Below are 26,496 nucleotides of genomic sequence, written 5' to 3'. Positions count from 1 at the left end.
GTGTGATGGACTCCGAATCCCGCGACACAGTGCTTCGAAACGCATCATCCACTATCTCATTGTTTACGGTAATCGGCTGGGTTAGTACTTATGTCGGACTCAGTACCTCAGTTCATCATCTTCTAATGCATTCTTTTACCTGATATTTTGCAAAAGTTACGCATTTAGTTTAACGTTTTTCCAGCACTTTCTACTTCGCCCCTCACATGTGGATCCGCCCTCTCTGATAATCCGGCTGAGGACGTATTAAAACTTTTCATCAGCAGACTCAGAAGATCAAGCTTCTTTTCACTTCTTTACAACTCCTTCTTGAGAGTTTATGTGAATTATAAATGCTGATTTTTCCAGCGAATGATGTAGACAAGAAGAGTGTTATAACATGACTTTGAAATACGAAACAGTCTAATAATAATAATAATAATAATAATAATAAAAATAATAATAATAATAATAATAATAAAAATAATAATAATAATAATAACAATAGTAGTAGTAATAGTAGTAGTAGTAAATACAACTAGCAGGTTGATTTGATTTGATTTGATTAATTTATTATGCCCGAAGGCGACAAACCTGTTACAGTGCCATGCGGATATGTAAGGTGAGTACAGGGGAACTCGTGCCACGCAGGAAACGCTGTCAAGCTAAAACAAATTAACACCCACCAAAGTGTGGATGACGTATGAAAATAACATCTAGGTTATCATCTTCCAACAAATGTTTACAAGTGTCTATTAATGTGAGTCCGTGTGGTATGAAATCAGAGACAAGTAACTAGCAGGTTAATAATGCAGTAGACAAAAAAAAAAAAAAGTTCCTAGATTCATTTTTGTTATTCATTTGCATAAAGTTGCACTAATGAGCAACTGCATCCTGATGTGTATTCAGTGACATTTTTACCTGCAATCACATAATGAATCTCAGTGTTCATTAGCAGTGCACTATACAAGAAAAATACATTATAACATTGCTAATCCATCCAATCCGGTGTCGTATCTTGTTTTACTTTTTCCTCCCTCTTGATATCTTCGTGTACTGTATCTTTGGGAAGATCTTTGGTGGTGATTTGTGTTTAAAAAGGGGTATATATCTACATCTATCGACTTAACTGTTTATCTCTCCAATTATCTATCTGTCTATCTGTCTATCTATCTATCTATCTACCTGTGTGTGTGTAAATGTGTGTATGCTAGTGTGAAGCATAACTTATTAGGAAAAAAACAAAACGAAATACTGAGCTTTTGTCTATTATTTCAAAACATGTTCAAGGTACCGTGAAACAATAGACGAAAGCTCACTACACCACATTTCTTTCTTCCGTGAGTTTTATGGTGATCAATAAAGTCTTGTTTTAAGGAAACACGTTGCATCAGTTAATTTCCTGCCCAACCAGCTACTGAACTCTCGTCATTTCAGGCAGTAGATTACTTCTGTAACCACTCTAGCAAAAAACCCTTATTTTAGAGTCACTTCTGAAGAAAAAAAAAAGTCCAGAGGTAGCAATAATAATATGAAAATAAGCTGGACCGAAAGAGTTAACAAGCTACACTATATACTGACTGAATCAAACATCAGACACGTAAATTTTATCTTGCATTAATCCTACACCAGACGGCTAATCCTAATCCACCTGACCAAAACTTTTTAAAACAGTTAAATACGAGGTCCGTTGCTGGTTAATTAGATGCTTCACAGATAATAATGGACAAAGATACATATTATCACCTACAGATGGAAGATAACATGCGCTCCAGTCCACTATGTGACATTTAGGCGTTTGTTAGCCTAGCGATGAAAGAAGCAGGAGAGGCAAATGGACTTCAAACTAATAGTCCCGATCGTGAGGGAGTTCCTGGTGAGAGTGTTTATATTAACAGGATCCTGAGCGAATATTTTGCGGAATAAAGTTGTCTGGCTTTAGGTGGAGCTGAATGGGAGTTGCCGCCAATATGAGACAGACAGACAGACAAATGCTTAGGGCATATGATGATACAAGAAACCACGAGAAACAGACAGACAGACACACAGACAAAGACACAGGATATAAGATGATTCAAAAAAGCAAGAAATGAGATTGACAGACAGGCAGACAGACAGACAACAAATAAGCAGGACATGATGATACAAGAAGGCAAGAAGAGAGAGACAGAGAGACAGAGAGAGAACACATCACCGGGAAGGAGAAGCAGAAACAGAAAACTTTAGGTGGCAGTGAATAAGGCCTAAAGCACACTCACAGCCTCAGCTCTGACAGCCTGCACCATTCTCTCTCTCTCTCTCTCTCTCTCTCTCTCATTTGTTGTTATTGTCCTCCTCCTCGCCTTCTTCTCTGCTTTTTCATTCTTCCCTCATTATTCTTTTAATCTTACTTACTCCTCTCTCTCTCTCTCTCTCTCTCTCTCTCTCTCTCTCTCTCTCTCTCTCTCTCTCTCTCTCTCTCTCTCTCTCTCTCTCTCATTCTTCTTACCTAACCCCAAGCCCTGGTACCCACATAAATCCTTCCCAACAAACCGGTTTCCCATTCTTCCCTCCCACCTCCTTGGCCTAAAGTGAGTTACCCCTCTTCCACCCTCTTTCCATTTTCTTCTATTCTGGTCAATCGGTGTCTTTAATATTCCTAATTCCTATTTGCCCGCCAATAACATCGTGCCTCTACTCCTCTTATATTCTTCTCTTCTGGCTTAACGATGTCTTTAAGTTTCTTTTCCTTTTTCATTCCACCCTTCCTGCTTGGCCTTCATCGACTTTTCCCAGCTTGTTCTCTCAGACAAGAAGAGTATGTTATCACCCTTATTCGTTTGTTTGTTAGCGGGAGTACTCAAAAACTAAATGGGACATTTAGACCAAATTTGTTGGGTAGATAGCCCATGTCACAGGGAACAATCGAATAACTTTTGGGACCGACCCTGATCGTATTACAGATTCTGGATCCGGAAAACACTTTTAGCGAAACCCTAATCAACGATGAGAAACTCTAACCCATTATGAAGAGTGGTTTGCAAATTACGTTGTCCTTCTCGGAGAGATGCGCTCCATTGAGTGCCCCTCTAGTTGGGGCTTGAACTGAATAGCATAATGGCGAATCTTAATTAAAAAAAAAAAAGAATGTAATCAATTTTATTCTTTTACTACGATGACGTCATTTTTAGTTTACCCTTTTTATTATGAGGCGATTTTATTGCGGGACAATTTTAATCATCTGAAGATACGAACAGTAAAACAAATAAAAAGGTCTCGCGCTAAAGGCAATAACTACGTTTATTATATTTTCCTCGTTTCCATTTTCCTCTCATATTTAGATAATCCTTTTCTCAATAAACCTGTAGCGCTGACCAAGAGACTATATGTGGTGGCGCTGTTTACCCTGGGTTGAATGAAGCAGATGCGGCGTCCACCCAGGAGCTAAACATCCTCATATTCCCCAGCACCTCGAAGTGGGGAAGGGCCGTGGTCGGACCCTGGTGAGGCGCTGTCTACCAAAACGGGAACGCCAGTTTCCTACACGATGTATGTATTGTACTGTTCACGTAGGACGATTTATTCATTACATTCTGCCATTTTATTCATTTCCCTCTCTCTCTCTCTCTCTCTCTCTCTCTCTCTCTCAAGGCACTTCCTTTAGTCGACGTATATGATCAGCCACACATAAAGCGATTAAACAAGAGCAATGCATCCGAGGTTTAAATGAGGGGAAAATTATGTCAGGTCCAGATAAACAGATAGGCTACTCTGATAGATGTTACTCGGGATATTAAGCTTTCTTGTAATTGTTTCTGCATACCTTCCATCACATACAGTAGTGGAGAATAAGGTCAGAAAGGTGATGATAATGATAATGTTGATGGTGGTGGTTGTGATAATGATGATGATGATGAAAAGAGATGAGAATGTCAGAGGAGAGAGAGAGAGAGAGAGAGAGAGAGAGAGAGAGAGAGAGAGAGAGAGAAATGAGATGAGAAGGGAAGAGGGGGAGATGAAGGAAAGAAAGGAAAGTTGAGAGAGAGAGAGAGAGAGAGAAATGAGATGAGAAGGGAAGAGGGGGAGATGAAGGAAAGGAAGGAAAGTTGAGAGAGAGAGAGAGAGAGAGGAAATGAAATAAAGCAAAGAGTTATTATGCCACTGACAGACCAGTATGTCAACCTCTTCCATTTTATTCTTCCCCAAACCGGACGACTTTTCTTAAACTAGAGATAATTGTCTTGAAAGGATTAAGTAAGAACTTTAACAAACTAATGCTCTAAGAAGGGTCTTATAAATTGAGTATAATCGTCTTTTGGCAGCAGAAATAAATCGTAGTGAAGAATTTAACATTTTCAGCCCGTAGTAGTAGTAGTAGTAATAGTAGTAGTAGGGGCGGCAGTAGTAGTAGTAGAGTAGTAGTAGTGGTCGAAATAGAAGTAGCAGTAGTTTCATCCTCCAATCTCCAAACGATTTCTTTCAGTCGAAGAGAGTCCCCTAATCGTAAAAGTATTAATGATGGCTTTATCTAAACTCTCCTGCTCCAAATGTCCATCCCAAGGAGAATGAAATTATCTGGAGGTATTGAGATATAGCAGAAAATACGCGCTGAGAGTGACAAGGTTAATCTCCCTTTCGTTGATCTTGATGGAGATTTTCACTGTCATGATTGACTCCTTCGACTTGATTGTGTGTGTGTGTGTGTGTGTGTGTGTGTGTGTGTGTGTGTGTGTGTGTGTGTGTGTGTGTGTGTGTGTGTGTGTGTTTTCTAGACGATTATATTCCCCTTAATGGAGCTTATATTACTGCAGAGCTTAGATGCAGGCAAATTTGATCACTTTTACTTGGGTGAGCTCCTTTGTTGCATAAAATCGTCTGACTACAGTAAAAAAAAAAAAAATAGCCTGAAAATGACTCTCTCCGGCTGAAAAGGGGATCAGGAAATACAGATCCATTTCACCAGTCTTTCAGGACAATATTTTACATATATTAATCAAGAATTTTATCACTGGGAGTCAGTTTAAGGACTGAAGACGTATTTTGCGTTATTCTTTGCAATATTTTAGGAGGGAAAGGGAGGCGTAATCATAGAGGGAAGGAAAGAGTGAATGAAGAAAGACAATATTCAGAGAGAGAGAGAGAGAGAGAGAGAGAGAGAGAGGAGGTTGGGGGAATTAAAGAAATTACGAGGAAAGAGAAGTATATGGAAAGTACAGATAACATAAGACCCTCTGGCCCAGAAAGAGTTTATCTGCCTGGGAAAAACCAATTAAATGATGGATTAAAACAGTGTGTGTGTGAGAAGGGGTAGCTAAGGGAAAGCATATCCCCCTCTGATCACACCCACTTCCATTGCAGATGCCTGGAAAAAGATATATCATTAGTTTTCAGAAGAATATAGTGTGAAGTGTTTATGGAAATGACGTAAGGGGAATTATTATACGTTCAGTACTAAGCACTCTAGTCTACAAGTCTACACACACACACACACACACACACACACAGGAAGGGAGAGAGAGGGAATTCTAGTATGTTCTCGTAACTGATCAGGGAACGAAGAGGAATGGAGAAAAAGAGACTGCGAGAAGGGAAGGGAAAGGGCAGAATTCGGGATGGAAAAGGTCTACTGGAGGAGAGAACAGGAGGGAGAGAGAGCTGGGGAAAAGAGGATAGGGAAGGGAGACTGAGGGGGAGAGAAAGAAGAAAGAGGGCAGGAATGAGAAAAGAAAGGGGGAGGGTAGGAATCAGGAGTGAGTGAGAAGATAGGAAAGAGGGGTTGAGGGGAATGAATTAAAGTAGAATGAAAGAGATGAGGAGAAAGGGTAAAGAAGATGGTAGATGGAAAGGATATAAAGGGAGAGAAAACGAGTGAAAGAGACTGAAACGGTGAGGGGGAATGGTAATAGGGCAGAAGGGAAGGAGTGGATGCGAAAAAAGGGAAGGGAGACGGCAGGGAGAAGGGAGGAGGTAGGAAAAAGGAAGAAGCGCAGGGAGGAGGGGAAGAAAGCGAAAGGGCAAGGAATAGGCAAGAGGAAACAGAGAAGAGAGAAGGAACAGAGGGAAAGAAAATAGCAGAGAGGGAAAGAGAAAAGGCGATTAGGAAGAGGAGGTAGGAAGAGAAAAGGGAAAAAGACAGGAGGAAAGAAAAACCATGGAATGGAGAAAGGAGAGAAAGGAGGCAAGAGAAGGATTTGGGGGAGAGGAGGGTAGAGCAAATAGGGGACTACAAAGTGACATATTTTGGTGCCAAGGAAAATATATATAGGCTCCAGGCTTCACTTTCTCCTTCACGCCAGGCCTGTGATAAACTACCCAGGAAATGTGAGAGTTGGTTTGGATAAGATCTTTTACGATACGTGTGACTGTAGGCCTAAATACTTGGATGGATGGATGGATGGATGGATGGATAGATAGATAGAATGATTGATAGACATAGATATACATTTGAATGGATGAACTGATGGATAGACAGGCAGACAGACAGTCAGAAAGACAGATGCATAGACTGACTGATGGGTGAATGGATGGGTAGATGATGGATGTATAGACAAACTGAGTTATATAGACTGATAGCTGGGTGGATGCTTAGGTGCTGGATAGATGTATGGAGAGAGAAGGAGAGAGCTATACTGATAGATAAAGGAACTGATAGATAGAAAGACTGATAGATAAATAGACAGATAGATAGATAGGTAGATAACTGGATAATGGTAAAAAATTGGATGGAGGTGTGGATGGTGAAAGAGAGAGAGAGAGAGAGAGAGAGAGAGAGAGAGAGAGAGAGGGAGAGGAAGTGGGAGGGGCACAAAATTATATAAAACAAGTATTAATCTTTCAATGCCATTTCAGGAAGCAGCCATATTTACCTATCGTAGTTCATTCGCAACATTTCAGCTATTTCCGTGATTTTACTGCCTGTTCCTGTAGTTCAGTGGCAGTATAAGACAATGCTACAAACACAGCACTTCTTCATGACTAGCATCATATTTTTGTGTTAAGATCTTGGTACAATACAGCATTCATGGTGGAGGTTTTCATTTCTTTTTTTCTTTTTTTTTTTCATTTGTGAAGAATAAACAACCAGAGACAAGGCCTGCCAAAGGCTGACCTTTCCAAGAGTACAAAACGAAACAGAGCCAAATTCAAGGACTTTTATGATGTCATGACTGGACACAATATAATGAGCGGCGTTCATAGGCAGATGAAAAAAGTTCCGGAGTTGATCTTTTACAGACATGAACAACAGAGAGTACCGAATTACTTTGCATTGGAGAAAACAGAAAATAGTTGAGACTGTGTTGCCAGGCGGGTGCTCGGTGTCTGCTGAAATAGAGGGTATGCTAGCAGACATTACTGAAGAGGAGTGACCATTGAAATAGCCGTAGCAAATGGATAAATATTCAACAAAACAACGACTACTGGGGGGATGGAGTGAGTGTGAATAAGAGAGAGTTGATGAGAAAAAAAAAAAATCGACTTCATCCAGTAAGAGCTGATTTTGTTAATTCCCATCCATCCCACACAGAAGTGAATAAGACCCCTTTACAAAGTCAACAGCTAGGCGAAAGGGTAGGGAAAGTATGGTGTCGGCTTAGCACATCCGATCTGCAAAAGACGTAATTCTTTCCATGATAGATTCCGAAAGAGAGAAACCCGATGATATTGACAGAGATAGGGAGAGACAGAAATGTGTATTGCTTAATCATAAAGTATTACTGTGGGTTATTTCGTTGGGTTAAAAGATGTAGGAACTGATCGTTTGATGGATTAAAAGAATCAAGATTTCCTTTGTTTTAATTAGAAATAACAGCCATGTCAGAGAAGTGGGGTGTGCCAACCTCATCCCATGATTGCTGAAGTAATTGTTGTTAGGGACGCTGTGAGAAGCACTTGGAGGTGTGAAAGATGGAACCATCAGAGCCTAAATGGACAGGGCTATATGTGCTGCTTAGATGATTCCTTAATACTAGGAAGGGAGTTGGTGACAGAACAGAACTTCGAGGAAGATAATTATGATAACTTTAGAGCTCTGACAGTCTACAACAGCTATAGGATGATCAGAAAGGAAGCTAGAAATGAAGGCATAGACAGAAAAACGAAAACAATGAGAGAGTAGTTTGTAAACTAAATATTTGTACCAGACCCCGGTCAGACTAGGTCGGTGGTCTCTAAGAATGCAAATCCATGGCAAAGGTTTTGCCAAAATCCAAAAAGCAGGATAACCAGGAGTCAGAAAGGAATCAGAGAATATCGCCACATGAGAACCGGTGGAACCTATGCTGACGGTCACAAAGGTTATGAAAACGTGTTTCAGACTCCTCCTGCTAAGGCTAGATTCAAATGCCTTAGAAGTGCAAGAGAGTAAAACATTTGGAAGATAGAGCATCAGGAGTTATATGTGAAATGGGAGCTCTAGCTCTCCCTGTCACCAACTTTCCATGCACCTCGGGAATATAGCTCTGCTCAACTAGTGCTGCAGAATATGAGAGCTTATGTAATGAACAAAACATAATCTTCACTTACCTCCCAAACGTTTCTGAGCAATCGGATGGCGTACAATAAGTAAGTCGACCCCACTTCCCACGACTCACTCTTCTCAAATTACGTTCCTCCCTTGCCCTTGTTCTTTCAGCAGTGCAGTTGAGGATCTGGGGTGGGGTACTCAAACGAATTTATAATCGTTCTCCTGACGTAGCTCAGCTTTGTTTTCGCCGGAAGGGTATGGGAAGAAGTGTGCAGAATATTTCAAAGGCTGAAATTAATCCTACGATAAAGCAAACTGATTTACGAGGAAAATGTTGTCGTAAGTTATAAATGTTTCTGCAGCAACGACACCTAAATTAACATTAATAATTTTCTCGTCTTCATTTCTTCCTGGGAAAAGAAATCAAAGTTACAACAGCAAATCGATGATAATTATATTCTAGTATTTTCCCTCTGAATGTAGCATTTACAGTAATTTGGGGGAAGACTGGAACGAAGTTAAAACAGATGATCCGCCTTTAACTCTTCAACATCGCAGCGCATTTTCTGTTTACTTCTTGTTTTAGATAGTTTTACACATTTTAAGAGACACATCAGAAGAGTGGTTATATGTATATTGCCATCACTGACCCACGCCGTCGAACAGGGCTCTTCTGACTGAGATCGTCGAGATATAGAAAGCATATTGTGCTAGCTATGGCAGTGGATTGAAGGGATGATGACTTCTTCAGTCTAAAGGCATTAATCCTGAACCTTCTTCCTGCCTCTACGGGTTTCATCCCTTCCTCCTCTCCTTGTTACTGGTCTACTACTTCCCCTCCAACCAGCAAAGGAGAAACTTTCTTGCCTGGAGGAGACAGATAATTACTAAGATAATTCTTCCAAGGCTTCACAATCTCGCTAAAATGCAGACTTATGTACCGCATCCTTCCTGCTTCTGATGATTATATTCACCTTACAGTAAAAGAGGTTATGTAGGGAGGTTATTTACAGCTTTAAATGCCCCTTTTTTTTTACGAGAGGTTTTTCTTAAGTTCAGTAAAAATGTCTTGAGGTATTCATAAGAAATTAAATTACATGTCATTATTCTGAAGAAATTATTGAAATCGTCAAGTACTAAGTACAACATATTCTTATAAGTCCTAGTATATAAGAGATTAATTAAGGTGGGAAACGAACTCAGATATCTAAACCAGACTTTTAAGGCTATCAAGCGGTAGGCGAAGAATGGTACGTAAAAACCGTTAATGACCCCTGCCCCACCCCAGATTACACACACACACACACACACACACACACACACACACACCTCCTTCAACTTATCCTTCCTTTGTAGAAGTTCCCAATAGCGGGTGTGTATGATTTTCATGAGAGGGAACCAGTATTTACCCTTCAGAACAAGAACGTCATTTATATCCACCCTTTGAGTCAGTGGGCGATTTCAGTGAGGTTTGGAGGGATTTCAGTATGTCTTGGAGGGATTTCAGTAAGTCTTGGGGGATTGATGAATATCTTGGAGATTTTTCAATGACTCTTGGAGAGGTTTCAGTAAGTCGTGGGAGGATTTCACAAAGTCTTGGGAGATGTTAGAAATTCATGGAGGGATTTAATAAGTCCTGGAGGGATTTCAGAAAGTCTTGGAGGAATATCTGTAGATTTTTGAGGGATTTCAATAAGTCTTGGTAGGATTTCAGCAAGTCGTTGGGGATTTATCATAATGCAAATTGCGTCATCCATACTGTGAAAAAAACAAATCATCTGGTGCCAGAGGAAACATAGTGGAATAAACGTCCTTGGAATGAAAAGCTTTGCTGTGACTATTTTTAATCAGGTCAGTTGCAATGCATGTTTGCTTAACTGAATGAAATAGCCTGGTGTTAGTGAGAACAGAATAACAATAGAACTCCAGCTAAAAAGGAAAAAATACAGACTTCACTGAGAGAGAGAGAGAGAGAGAGAGAGAGAGAGAGAGAGAGAGAGAGAGAGAGAGAGAGAGAGAGAGAGAGAGAGAGAGAGAGAGAATGAGAGAAAGCAATGGCAGTCAAAAATGGAGAAAGAGCTTATCAGTCTTTCTGCCTAATATCAGGAAGGCACCAACAGTATAATTCACTGAGCCACTCTGAGGCTCCAATGACTCACTTTCAGCACAAAAATTAGTGTCTGGCAGTAGCTGAAATAGAATGCTAAAGTTGACCTGATAAGAAAGACCTATGTCTCCAGTTCTCTCTCTCTCTCTCTCTCTCTCTCTCTCTCTCTCTCTCTCTCTCTCTCTCTCTCTCTCTCTCTCTCTCTTAGGATACAATAAAATCTAGAGTTGCTTCGACGATGAGTAGGATGACTAGATGCGGATTTTCTTCCTTTAAGCGAATTTTCTTTGCTCAAGTGCAAAATAAGTGCAATACTTAGGCTCTTCATACTTTCTACGGTATTTCTTAGCGAATAGCATCATACTGTAGTGTCATTCTTTTATTACAAGTACACCCGAGGAAAGTTCCACATTATACACTAGCTCACCAATTCGAAATAGTAAATGTGAAACGAGTGGTAGCGAAAGCAGTAGCCAACATTCATCTGTCTGGTAACTGTGTGAGAAAGATGGGGATGGAAGAGGAAGTGGTAGGAACTATCAGCTCCCCCAAGTCTTCCTCCTCCCTTAACCTCTCCCCTTCCACACAATGGTACAATACCAGATATCTGAGTGTCTGGCAACTCCTTCACTAGTGGTTGTCTCACGCATAAAGGTCCGAACTGGCGGGCAGGTGTATAAGGCGGAACTTTCCTCGGGTGTACATGGCAGAATACGGCACCAATACGGGTCTGCTTCCTTTCCATAAAATTAATCTTGTTTGTGACTAGCACCCACACACTACCACGCACCCTCCCTCACGCACAAGCACCTTCTCCATCCAACACACACGAACGGCTCCTTTAACTATATCTTTCCTAAAATACTTCTTCGTGACTAGCACACACACATACACACTACCACGCACCTTTCTTTACGCACCACCACACTCTACTCCAACACAAACAAACAGCTCCATGAACTACATCCAACTACATTCTGTCCATAATACTTCTTCGTGACTAAGACACACTCTCTCTCTCTCTCTCTCTCTCTCTCTCTCTCTCTCTCTCATGCACTGCCAAACTCTCCCTCCAACACACACAAACAACTCACCCAATTACGCACATCCAACTATATCTTGTCCATAATACTTCTTCGTGACTAGCATCCACACACTCCCACGCACCCTCCCTCACGCTCCACCACACTCTCCATCCAACACACACAAACTCCATCCAACTACATCCTGTCCATAACACTTCTTCGTGACTAGCGTCCACACACTCCCACACACCCTCCCTCACACTCCACCACACTCTCCATCCAACACACACAAACAGCTCCTTTAACTATATCTTTCCTAAAATACTTCTTCGTGACTAGCACACACACATACACACTACCACGCACCTTTCTTTACGCACCACCACACTCTATCCTTTGTAGAAAGTTCCCAACACCTGCTATGATTTTAGTTAAGGGGTCTGAAGTATTTACCTCTTTATCACAAAAACTATTTATTCATATTAATCCTATCATTTTGGGAACAGCTTTTTCTTCCACTTATCGTCATGTATATTATTTTGCGAGTGAGTAATAGGAGTCTAAAATTATTAAATCTTTCAATTAGGTGGTCAGTTTAATTTTTCTATTCTTTTTCCTTTATTCTTTTATATATTTGCTATTTCCTGTCCATCTTATTACGCTTAGGAGAGTTTGTTTTCCTATAAAGAGTTAGATGAAAGTAACTAAGAGAGAGAGAGAGAGAGAGAGAGAGAGAAATCTGGTGGAAGACAGCTGACGTAGAAGTTCGCTCGAGTAAAGCGAAGAGGAAGCATGATCTATTAAGGAGAGAGAGAGAGAGAGAGAGAGAGAGAGAGAGAGAGAGAGAGACTTCATTGTCTTAGAGAAAATGGGATCTCAAAAAAGTAGGACGAATTTTATGAAGGGGAGACTCATGACACACCAGATCTGCCATTACGTTAAATTAGATATGTCTGGAGGTCGAGAGAGAGAGAGAGAGAGAGAGTGTCAGCTGAAGGGGAAAAATGAAGAGGCAGAGTGGGAGAAGGAAAAAGAGAAGCAATACGACACTGATGGAGATGTAGCGAGCAAGAGGGAGAGAAAGAAAGAAATAGCACGAGGGAAATAGTTTTTGTAGGATGGGAGGGAGGGCATGAGAGCATGTTAGAGAGGGGGTGGAAATTTGGAGTAAGGAAGGGAGGGAGGGAAGGAGTGCAGAGGGAGGGAGTCGAGAGAAGCAGAGAGAGACTGGAAGGTAGAGGTGATGGGGGTGCAAGTAAGTGTGTTGGAGGCAAGGGAAACGGTGGCGGAGGAGAACTAAGAGGAAGAGAAAGAATGGGAGACTAGCGAAGGAAGAGAAATGAAAGTGTCCATATATGCGGAAGGTTTGGAGAGAGAGAGAGAGAGAGAGAGAGAGAGAGAGAGCCAGGCAAAGGAAAGGCGGAGAGAGAGATAAGAGACACTAAAGAGAGAGCGGAGAGTTGAGAGAAGATTTGCCTAATTGGACGAAAAACTGCCTACCCAGACGGACGATAAGTTCTCAGGCGAAATTCAATGCTCTTTCATCCCTTTTTTCCAGATGCGTAGACGGGAAATATGCTTTTTGGATTTTCTTTTTTTAGAATTTTCCCTTATTGACGACGACGGCCTGAAGAATGAAAAGAGGAAAAAATGGGGGAACGACATCTTTAGATTTCATAATATGACTTTTGAATATTATTTTGCCTTTGATGGAGGCTGCCGAGAAATTGAACAGAAATAATGTTATGGAAAATATTTTGAAACTTTTCTTATTTGACATATAAGAAAGTCGCTTGTGGTGCAGACTTGATGGGGAATCTGAGAAAAAAATCTGTAAATAAAGTTGTGCACTCTACTCCAACTTGGCCCAGATTTTCGTCCTTTTGTAGCTTATTACACGTATGTCAGTGGTAGAAAAAGACAGTGCTGCAGCTCTACGGCACTTTATAGCACTTCTTCGTGACTAGCATCATATTCTAATGTTCATCCATTCCTACAGCTCAGCAGTCAAGATGGAGACACGACGATTCTAGGCCACTCAGAGTAAAAAGAGTATTGTTGACTCACCAAGATTCTTATGACTCACTTTCAGTTGAATAGTATCATCTGGCATTATCTGGAATAAAAGAATTGTCCCGGCCATAGGAGGGGTATTTGCACTACTATTGACACTCTCAGGCTCCAGTATGTTTCTCAGTTAAATAAAATCCGTCAAACAACAGCTAAATAAAACATGAGTGAAAATGCGAACATGACCAGACAAAGCCAGGTATCCACTTGTTGCGTATCCGCGCATCACGTCATCGTTGCGTATGAATGTGGACGGGCAAACGTTGCACCGTTGCATGTCAAAATGTGACACAAAGATGCGCAACGGGCCATTTGTTGGTTTCTGGCCGTCACATCCAAGGGATGTTACGGCACTGGATGAGTCAGTGTGGATGAGGAGCTGCAGTCAAAAAGAAAATATAAGGTCCTATCGTAATCCCGTGTTCCGTGTTTTAATACGGATATGCAGTGATGATACAGGGGAGTAATTACCCGATTTAGGACATTGTTGCACAATAAAGTATCACGAGGTGATACGCAACAATGTTACGATACGCGGATACGCAACAAGTGGATACGCACCTTGACAGTCTCAGGATCCAGGACGTCTCACAGGAAGTAAATAATCAGCCCCTTTTTTCTTTGCTGATGTGCGGAAATGTGATTAAGTCTTTTAATCAGATAACTTATATATTGGATAAATTACTGATAATTCCAGATGATTTTATTTTACTTTGGAAAGGTATGTATTGTTGAAGAGATGAAGAACCCCTACCAGAATCGGATTTATTGGTCCGGGGATAGAGTAATAAGATATATCGACGTCATCAGAGTGAAGTGCTGATTAATTCACCTATAGAAAAACTCAAGTAACACAGCAGGGATGGTGATACGTACCGAACAATGAGACAAATCCAACTGCTGGGAGGCAACTCAAGCAGGTTTGAAAAAGTATACTCGTAAATATCAAAAATGTCTAAACTTCATTTTATATTTATTCTTACATTTTTATTTTATTTTTATTTTTTTTATTTCTTATATTGCAAAAATTTTCACACAGTCCGGAGTTGCCCCCAGCAGTCAGAGTTGCCCCAGTCTATGGTATGTATTTAAAAGAAAATGTCGGAAATAAACTCTCAGATGATTAGTGTTTATTTAATCATATTCTTAACACTTTCAGGCAATTCTACTCACATTAAGGGACATCTTTTGTACTGAAGGGACATCGGTTGTGTAGTGGTGCCCTGGAACACTCACGTCCTAAGCAAGAGGACTCGTGTTTGATTCCTATGTCTGTGTAAATGCTGGTCATTTTTCCTAAGCACCCATGAACCCACTTACCTAGCAGCGAGTATATACTGAATGTTGATAAGAATCGGGTGAGTGGATGGTATTGTTGGTGAAGATAGACTCCCAATACACCCAAGCAGTAAAAACCAACTGTCTCACATGTCCTCTCCACCAAGCTCCTTCGAATGCTATTTACACTATTGTGGAAAGTTCTCCTGGCTTCAGCGAACAGAAAATGAAGTTATAGCATTACAGTGACTTACAAAAATGGCACATTCTGCTTCCCCTCCTCCTCCACCTTCCTCTTACTGTAACAGACATTAATGGAGATAATCTTCATTTCAATTGGTCTGTCAGGTCTCTCGTGTTCTTAAAAAAATAATCCAGAAATAACTACGCGTATAAGAGACATTATCTACTAAATGACATATTGCAAAGTTTATAGTACCCGAACGCCATGCATTGTAATAAAATATATATATATATATATATATATATATATATATATATATATATATATATATATATATATATATATTGTAAGAGAAAAAATATAAGTTGCTTGTTTAACACGTTCCCTTCGCATGGAAATTTAGAATAATCACCATCACCACCACCACCACCACAATCACCACAACCACCACCACTACAACCACAACCATCACCATCACAACCACCACCATCACCATCACAACCACCACCATCACCACCAACACAACCACCAACATCACCATCATTACCACAGCCATCACCACCACCACCATCAACATTATCACCATCCTTAGCCTATTCCTATTATTCAGAAAGATCCAGAAACAAGAAAACACAAAACCAGGAGTACTGTGGTAAGAGTGTCAAAGAAAACTGAACCATACATGTCTTCCCTTCCCTCAGATGACAAACCAAAATAACGTACAGATAAATAAATAGGTAGATAGATAGAAACTGTGAGTAGATAGATAGATATATTACCTTCTAGTCATTAGTGCCATGACGCCGATAATTCCTTTCTTACGACCACGAAACAAACTAGTTTCGTTAGCTGTAGGAAGATATGTGATATTTGTGTATGGATATTTTGACATCATCAATTAATAAAGTCTAGTCTTCGTTTAGGAGAGTGGATTAAAAGAAAAAAGAAAAACGAAGGTGAAGAAGAAGGCAAAACACAAAGTAGTGTGGAGGAAGGGCAGGACGTGAAAAAGGTAATGATGCAAAAATGAAATAAGGGAACGGCTGGAGTATTAAGCGAATATGAGAGAGAGAGAGAGAGAGAGAGAGAGAGAGAGAGAGAGAGAGAGAGAGAGAGAGAACAAAAATAAAATTGTAAATGACCACAGGCGGAAAAAAAGTCCTAATTCAAAAAACGAGTGCAAATCAGAATAAATGGGAAAAAAGGTTTAGCGACTGTACAGGGAAATGTCTGCTTCTAGATCGTGAATAAGAAAGCAGGGAGAAATGGCAAGGTAAGGGGAAAATGGAGAGAGAGAGAGAGAGAGAGAGAGAGAGAGAGAGAGCACAAATATCTCTACAGAGGAAGTAATGTGAAACGCAAAAGTATAGACCTGTACAGAGAGAGAGAGCGGAGCACAAATCTCTATAGAGGAAGTAATGTGAAAGGCGAACGTATAGACCTGTACAAGGAGAGAGAGAGAGAGAGAGAGAGAGAGAAATGACTACAAGCGGAAAGAAGTACCGGTATGAAAAACGTGTAAATCAGAACGTGGAAAAAAAATAAAGTGTACCGAGAATAAAAAGCTTTGACAAATGGCGGGCTGAGAGGTAAATGATGAGAGAGAGAGAGAGAGAGAGAGAGAGAGAGAGAGAGAGAGAGAGAGAGAGAGAGAGAGACCGACCGACAGACAGACAGACAGAGACCAAATATCCACATAGAAGTAACGTGAAATGTAGACATAATAAAACGCCTACAACTCTGGTCCCGACCTGTCGACGCATATCATCGCACGGTATGCCTCCGTCAGGCCTTGTGCGTGGATTTGCCGATCAACCCCCGTGACAGGGCAGATTGTGGGTTGAAATGAGACTAAAGAAACTAAGTCGACCCCATATGACCTTGACTTTTGACCCCTTGATAATGATAACTAAATCAGTCCATCGTCCCTTCAAATTGTATCACTGAGAAAGGTTTGGTCGAAATCCACCGAAGAATACAGGACATAATGCGCCCACATTCATATGACCTTGACCTTTGACCCCTCGATCTTGCTGAACTATTCAGTTTATTGCCCCTTCATACTGTATCATTGACAAAAGGATGCTCGAAATCCGTAGAGAGGTTAATAGTTAGGCGGATAAGTCAAATGATCGTTCACTTTTTCAGGAAAGCACCAAATTTGGTACACATGTAGTATAGACCCATACAATTGATTTTTGAGGTGGAGCCCAAAAATCTGGGCCCCCTAGTGGCTGCTATTTTGGATTCCAATATGGCCGCCTAGCTAAACATATTATGAGCAATATCTCCCTTAATATGGCAGATACAGTCTTACTTTTAGGGTCTAGCTCCATATTTTAAAGGGCAGCGGATCCAATGAAATCATTTATAAATGCATTTGAGTCCGCCATCTTGGATTTCAAGATGGCCGCCACTCCTTAATACTGTTTTGTTAATATCTCTCATATTATAACTGATACAAAAAAACTTTCAAGGTCTACCCCCATGTTTTAATGGGCTATGAATTCAATGAAGCCATTTTCAAATGAATTTGAGTCAGCCATTTTGGATTTCAAGATGGCCACCATTCATTCGATCAGCTTTCCTTTTATACTGCTCAATATAGATGACATTTATGGAAAATATGACAGATGAAAACACATTTCCAATGTCTTACCATGTTTTAGTCTTGAAAACACTGACCATCGCACCCGCACAAAGAGGTACATGGCAGATTAGCTTTGTAGCATTTACAGTTGCCTTTGCATGATGATTTGCAGTGACAGCTGATAAGTTCTGTGCATGCAGTTTGCACGACCGGAAGTTTCATCCAGTTAGGGATCCAGCAGCTATCTCCCTTCCGTTTCCACCCAAATGATGCTGGTGACGGCAGTTCCTGTTGGCGTACTAATGACTGGCCCCACACATGACCAGCCTGATAAACTGCACGTTTTGCGTGCTCCTCCAAAGCATCTGCAGTCGGAGGGATGTTTTCAATTTCTCTGGACTTCTGGGCAAACAGGTACTTCCGCACTTTGTTCACGGATCCTGAGTCATTTGTTCTGTCATACAAGACGGCAACGAAACGCTCTAACTTGTGAAACTCTGTGGTGATGGAGTCAGGGTTTATCGACAATGAATGGAAACGTGGAGTGATGTCTGGTAAAACTTCCCATGTCTTCCAAGCTGAGAGTTTGCCCTTATTTGCAAAATAGGAAGTCGTATCACAACCTGTGAAGGCGTGATAGAACGCTAAAGCTTCTGATTTCCTCTTGCCTAGCCCAGTTGCGATTTTGTGAATAGGTATATACCGGAATTTTTTGCCAGTGCCAAATGCTATCCACACTTCCTCCGCTTGGATGGAAAAGAAATGAGCTATAGCCAAGACAACTACGTCGGTATCAACAGTTCTAATCAAGATTTTGCAGGCTCCCTTTCTTGCTGCATCCAGTGCGTGTAAGATCACCCGGGTGTCCGCCTCTTCGTGGTTGCATGGACTCAGAATATTCACATCAGCATTAGGATCTGAGGACAAAACTGATGTTCCACTGGTAACATATATCTCTCTTCCTGTGATGGGTGCGTTCACAGCTACATCAGACAAGTACTGGAAGAGCTCCCCTTTGTTCTGGTCGTTTCGCAAGAAACTTTTCCAGTTCCCAGGAACCTTTGTTTTTGGTGTTACCCTCCTGCGTGTTCCAGATCCCCTATCCCCCCGAACTTGAGACTTTAGGCTATCATCTCGGTATGTGTCCCACACTACATCCACACGGCTAGTAGATTCCAGTTGTCCCTCCAGATAGGGAAGGAAAATGTCCTGTCCGTACTCTTGGAAGGTTTTGCTTGGGATTCCCTGGAGAAAGTTCATAACAGCTCCTCCATCAAAAACTTTGGCATCTACAGTCGGGGCGGTCTTCTGAGCAGGGGATACAGCCTCTAAACAGTCTAGAAGATCAGCTTTATCTCCTTGCCTCATCTTCCCATTCTTACTGAGTGATGGTGGCTGGGGTTGATTTTCGTGACTGAAGAAGGTGTCAAGGTCGCCATCTCTGCGTTGACTAGCAATATACAGTCTAGAAAATAAACTGCGGTCACTTTTCAGTTCAGTAGTTTTCTGTTTCTCTGTTGATTTTACACTGTGCTTTGGATTGCTGAAGAGAGGACTGTTGTTGCGATGTATTGTGGCATCAACCAACTGATTTCTTTTTGACAAACGCTCCTCCACATATGCTTCATATTGTGTGACCCCTAAAGTCCTCACTCCAGCTACAGACTTGGTAACATCGGCAGGCATAATGTCCTTGGCATCCAAAGTCAGTAACTCCTTGCTGTCATCTGTGAATGGATTACCCATATCTTCTATGACGTCAACAAGGGAACGTACATCTCTTGCAAAGGTTTCTTGAATGCTGGGTGTCTGTTCATGATGCAGATCAGACACGTCCCTCTTTCGAAGAGATGATTCAAATTCCTCAATCATCCGGGATATCTCAGGACCTGCTATCATCCATCTTCTAAGTCCAGCTTCATTCTCCGTGAGACAACAGCACCTCCGTCCCCCTTGACATTAGCATTCAACTGCTCATGGGCTTGGTCCAGGGCAATGGAAGAAAATTTCCGCTGTGTCTTGTTCGATGTAAAGGCACCATTGCAGAAGTTGTTGTACACCTCGGGACAGGTCTTAGGCAGGGCCAACATATCCCTTATATGTACCGGTAGCCAACGAGCATAATTCGTATGATCGAGCGCAAAGAACCACGGCACCAACTGTCTCAAAGATTCTACGTAAAGTTGAAAGTTGGATGTCCGAATTGACCGAATAAACGCCAAGATTGAGAGTTCGAAATTCAAGACAGTAGACCAGTAGGAAAACATCGGATGTTCGGCAACTTGTACTGCACACCAGTCTATATTACAAAAATGCTATCGGGATGGCGGCCATCTTGAAATCCAAGATGGCGGACGCAAACACAATTATAAATGGCTTCATTAAATTTGCAGACCCTTAAAACATGGGGGTAGACCCTAAAAGTGAGACTGTATCTGCCATATTAATGGAGATATTGCACATGACAGATTTAACTAGGCGGCCATATTGGAATTCAATATGGCGGCCACCAGGGGGCCCCGAATTTTGGGCTCCACCTCAAAAATCAATTGTATGGGTCTATACTTCAATTGCACCAAATTTGGTGCTTTCCTGAAAAAGTGAACGATGGACCCTATTTTTCGGTCTTATCCGCCTAACTATAAGGAGATATCGTGCCCACATCCAGATGACCTTGACCTTTGACTACATGACCTTGCTGACCTAATTAGTTCATCGTCCCTTCATGCTGTCTTACTGACAAACGTTTGGTCGAAATCCGTCTAGGGGTTCAGATGTCGCGCCACCAATGATAAACTAAGTCGATTGACCTTGACCTGTGACCCCTTTACCTAGCTGACCTAATCAGTTCATCATCACCTTATACTGCAACACTGACAAAAGTTTGGTGAAATCTGTCGATGGGTTCAGGAGATATCGTCCCCATAAGAGTGTTACGGACGCACGGACCCACACACGAACGCACGGACAGACCAATAACTTAATGCCTCCTCCACCATAAGTGGGCAGAGAGAGAGAGAGAGAGAGAGAGAGAGAGAGAGAGAGAGAGAGAGAGAGAGAGAGAGAGAGAGAGAGAGTGAAAGAGAGAGTAGCTAAAACAAATATCTCAGTAAAAGAAACAGCATGAACTCAGAAGTAAAGATTGAGAGAACATGGAACAGGGAACCATTTTGTCAGTATTTTTATTTTCTTTGTGATATTTTCCCTCTGTCAGATTTTTCTCGCGGAATTTCTCCCTTTCCTCTCTCTCTCTCTCTCTCTCTCTCTCTCTCTCTCACCATTTCTGTCTCTATCATCTATGTCCTTCATATGTTTCATTTATCAAGTACCGTATTGTTATCTGTCATCTGCCATCTGTCATCTATCTAGCTCTATCTATATCTGTCTATCTATCTGTCTATCTGTCTATCTATCTTTCTGTATGAGAGTGAAGAAAATTTCATAATAATGGAGAATCACAAGTATATCTTTCAATACAAAAACACCAGAAAACTGATTAGGAATAAGGATAACCCACTTTGTCCGTATTTTTGTCGATTAAGGAAGCTCCCAAGCTCCTTTTCCTAGGCGATTTAGTTTTTGATACGGCTGGTTAATATCAATTTGTGTGTTATTTATGGTGGGTGTAATGGTATAGAAATATATAAATGTCTCGGACGAGGATACTAAGGAGTAATAAGCAAAATAAATCTCTTTGGAAGGTTTGATAGGGAGCTTCCTAACTGACCAGAATACGGGCCACTCTGATGCAAGCAGGGATTTGCCAAACTCTGGGGTCATGAGTTACTAGACAGTCTGAATTTTCACTTGTCGTCAGAGGGATGGTGGGTGACATCCCTGACCCAGCCATTACTCATGAGGGTGTGACTAGAGAACTCTCAGTGCAGTGCAACAGAGGCTTGTCACGCTAGCCAATTGAAGCCGTACCTTCAGATGATTCTTATAATTTTAGTAGAGACTTTCTGAACTTGAAGGGTTATATATAGTCTCCATTAATCACCTTAGTACAAGGGAACTTTACAAAGCTGAACTAACTCGATTGAAAACAAGAGGAATGAAATGCTAAGAACTTGGGCCCCAAGCTGCTGATGCAAAGCGTCGCTCACTATGCCTCCGCCAAGCCTTGCGCACTGATTCGCCATACAACCCACATGCCATGGACCTTTGACTCCTTGAATTTGCTGACCTAATCATTTCATCGTTTCTTCATACTGTATCACTAACAAAAGTTTGGTTGAAATCCGTCAAGGGGTTCAGGAGATATCGCGCCCACACCCATATGACCTTGACCTTTGACCCCTTGACCTCACTGACCGTATCAGTTTATCGCCTCTTCATACTGTATCATTAGTTCAGTCGAAATCCACCAATGGGCTCAAGAGATATCGCACCCACAATGATAAACCAAGTCGAACCCATATGACCTTGGCCTTTGACCCACTGACCTAGTTGACCTAATCACTTTAACATCTTCTCATACTTTATCACTGATAAAAAAAAAAAAAGTGGTGTAAATCAGTCAATGAGTTCAGATGTCGTGCCCACAATAGCGTTACGGATGCCTACCCACAAGGATAAACTAAGTTGGCCCACTACGACCTTGGCCTTTGACCCCTTGACCTTGCTGACCTAATCAATTCATCATCTCCTCATACTGTAACAATGACAAAAGTTTGGTGCAAATCCGTCAATGGGTTCAGGAGATATTGCGCCCAGAAAAGTATTACAGATGCACGCAACCCACGCACGCACGGGCAGACAGAGGAATCGCTTAATGCCCCCTCTACCATAGTGAGTGAAGGCATAATAAAATACAAAAATACATCATTCGAGTGAAGTGGTTAAGAGCCATCAGATCTCCCAGTTCTGACATATTTACGGGAACTGGGAAAAGTACGAAATCAAGCGGCCTTCATCCGGCTGATATATTTCATAACCCTCTGGCTAATGTACATTTCGCATCAGACGAAAAAGAAACAAATTCTACCTCAGTTTTATTAACCCATTGGTGCCCAGCGTCCAATATAATGGATAGAACTGGGCATTTTCAAAATTTAATAAAGTAGGGAACCCCGGGGTAGGGACCTATGAGCTTCGGTGCTATGGCCGACAGGCGGAGGACGGTACGCTTAGTACCCGTCCAGCAAAATCCTCCTCACAGGAACTCTGGCCACTAACGGGTTACAAGGGGGATGGTCATTATCACCGAAATTACCGTCCTATTAGCTTTACATCTTTGGTATGGATGGTGGTAGAAAGTATAGTGACATGTGAAGGTGTACGTTATGTAGGAGGATTACTGGGCCTTGGAAACAGACTGTGAAGCCTATGCCCAGAAGTCGGATGCATAAAAAATAAATAAATAAATAAGAGAGTACAGCATTTAGATTCAAATAATTTACTACATAATCTCATTGGGATTATCATGCAAACTATCGTTCAGTTAGCTTTACGTCTTTATTAAGGATGGTTTTAGAAGGTAAAGTTTCATGACTGTAGAACATTTACAATAAAATAATTTACTCGTTACTTCATGACTCTCAACATGACTTCCTGGCTGCTATCATATATGATTAACTTTTCTCATATTGCTCGTTCTATAAATGTGGTTAGTGTCGGGCATCTGGCTCTCTTCATCTAGACCTCGAAAACGAATTTGATAATGTACTTAATCGTCGGCAGATGGGAAAATCTTGGGCACTGAGAAATAGGGAGACGAGCTGCATGAAATGAGAAATGGCTGACCCATCAGAACCACAGATTAGTCACTGCAGAAAATGGGGAAGCTTGTAGCTGAGTATCCTATATAAGATGAGTGCCCATGCAGAAAGTCTTGTATTTTTTTCGTGTTTATACCAGTGATATAAATATGGGCATTATTAAGCACTTAACGCGTAATCCGTTATTGTTTGTTTAATATTTACATCAGTGTAACGAGAACATTATCACCCGAATTATGAAAGTTACGAACGACACAAAGCAAGGAAGTAATGTTTCCTTTCCTGAGAAGACAGAAGAATACAGTATATGGACTCGATTAAGATAGGTAGGTATCTCGCAATATGGTGACTTTGGTACTGGAAATCCGTGAACCAATTACTTTGTGCTGAGAAGCGCAATCAGATTTACTAACTTGGAGAGAGACTAAGGTGTACTAATCAACACTGGCTTCAAGTTCTCCGACCAGACCAGTAAGATAAGAAAAAATGGATACGGAAAAGGATAGTTGAAATACAAAATCAAGGAGATAGTTCTCTCGCTGTACGTTTTTTCTTTCACAGCCGAAAATGGATTATGTGTGCAATTTATATCACCGCCAATGAAAATGGACATCACTGGACAATGGAATCCAGACAAGGTTACAAAACTAATCCCTTCTATCTAGTGCATGAGATACCTAAGAATGCTGTAGGCACATTTTTTCCTCTTACTAGGTATCTGCTTGTACTGCTAACTTAGGTTTTGTAAACCTTTCAAGGACATGAAAACATCGACCACCAGCACGCCTGAATACCAACAATACGAGATACCACTAGTGAAAGCTTAAACTGAATTTCTTCCCCCTTGGTAAATTAGACAATTTCTCTAGATATCAGATCTGCAACACCTGGAATCGCCTATTAGCAGAGGTAGTTAAGAGTTCTCCACAAACTAGGCCAAAGCACGGTTAGACAAAGTTTTGTTACACCATCAGTAATTTAATGGCCAGTTGTATTCTTCCTCCTTTCCTGTAAAATTTCCTGGTGTGGCTTTATTTTCAGTTCAACTAGGTATACAGTTGACAACATACCAACATGGGACAGTATATGCATGCAGCAGAGGTTTGGTATTTGATACACTTGACACCTGTAATATACTGACATGCTTGTTGGTGGCATTGACGTGAATGAACGGAGGTGTCAAATATCAGTTAAAATGACCAAATAACTGCGATGCATGAAAGTCAGAATTTGTAACTAAACCTCCGCTTCACAGACACTGTCCCAGGCTCTTGTGTAGCCAGCTGTACATAATTTTCTGTGCCTCGTACTGGGACAGAAGAAGTCGGGCGAACCTTCATTTTCCTATACGTTTCTCTCACTATAGGAGTAGACATGTGTACAAGATAGCTGGATTCACAGCAGCCTCATTCATGGTACATTCTCGGTATAAATCGCAAAACCTTATGAGGTAATACTTGTCCCTGCAACCCCTTGTAACTCTCTCTCTCTCTCTCTCTCTCTCTCTCTCTCTCTCTCTCCCGTATATCATCCTTAATATAGTTTTATATATAAGCCCATTTCACTCTCCAAGTACTCCTCCTCCTCCTCCTCCTCCTTCTCCCTCCTCCTCCTCCTCTCTCTCTCTCTCTCTCTCTCTCTCTCTCTCTCTCTCTCTCTCTCTCTCTCTCTCTCCGTGCCCCCTGCCTCCCTCATACATTTATCATCCTTATATTTTTTTACATAAGTCCATTTTACTCTTCCAGAACTCCTCTCTCTCTCTCTCTCTCTCTCTCTCTCTCTCTCTCTCTCTCTTTCTCGGTGCACTGTCCTCCCTTCTACATATATCATTTTTTGTTTTTAAATACGTCCACTTCACACTCCCATATCTCTCTCTCTCTCTCTCTCTCTCTCTCTCTCTCTCTCTCTCTCTCTCTCTCTCTCTCTCTCTCTCTTCTCGTCTCTGTTTTCCGAGCAATAAAAAATGTAATAGATTTTGCACCGCATGGGGGACAAAGCCAAACACTTCAGTCTCCCCAGAGCTCGGAGTCCGTCTCTTTGTTCAGTTCTTACTTTCAAAAGCCAGGAGAGAGAGAGAGAGAGAGAGAGAGAGAGAGAGAGAGAGTATTGTGAAACGCGAAATCATGGATTTCGAGAGAGAGAGAGAGAGAGAGAGAGAGAGAGAGAGAGAGAGAGAGAGAGAGAGCGAGAGATTTCACCCATTCGATATATTGTAATGATACCTTTAAGTGATTCTATTATGAGAGAGAAGCCAAATGGTTTTCGGCGGTCTAGGAAATCACTTAACCGCTTCATTTCGATGATTCTCTCTCTCTCTCTCTCTCTCAATTTAGGAAGGTCCTCTGATAATAAGGGAGTCACTGAAGGCTTTATCTAACCCCTCCAGTTCGAAATTTCTGTTATAAGGTAATAAGAATCTTGGGACGATAGTAACAATATTATATAAATCAAGGCAACGGACTGACTGGGTTTGTGCATTACGTATACCACTTTTACACTATGTTGGACTATAAATGGCTGTCCATCTTGCATTCCAAGTTCTAGCAAAGTATTAACACTAAAATATGCTGCTAGTCACGAAGAAGTTCTCTGGGAAGGACTCAGAACTGGAACCTAGTCTTATTCTGTCACTGAGCTACGGGAAATGAGCTGCAGTAGGTTGACAATCCGGATATAGTTTAGGTAAAAGAACTATAGTAACCATATAGTCAACAACAGGTAGCCTGGTGGTTTAGTGGGGTAAAGGCTCTGCAAGTGGATATGAGCCAAAATTAAATAAATAAATAAATCTTAATTGTTTTTGGTGTTTGTTACCCATATAATGCCGCTTTGGGTTGGGTAACTTCTCACTCTTGCCTTAAAACTTAAATTGTGTAGCCTAGCCTCTGCACCCAACACTTCTCAAGAGGCAATAAAATGATGATGAAGCAAGAGGCTGGAAGAGAGAGGGAAAGTACACGATAGTAATTTGGGAGTAAAAAATGAAAATGGGTGTAGGGAATAAGAGGAAGAGCAGATGATGACCAAGGCTGATGGGAATATATACATTAGACTTTGCAGGTATTAAGGAGGACACTGGAAAGAATATATACATGTCAAG

This window comes from Coenobita brevimanus, chromosome 2, assembly GCF_032717465.1.
Source record: "Coenobita brevimanus isolate Jiangsu-jjx chromosome 2, ASM3271746v2, whole genome shotgun sequence".
NCBI lineage: Eukaryota > Metazoa > Arthropoda > Malacostraca > Decapoda > Coenobitidae > Coenobita > Coenobita brevimanus.
This window is presented reverse-complemented; position numbering follows the sequence as displayed.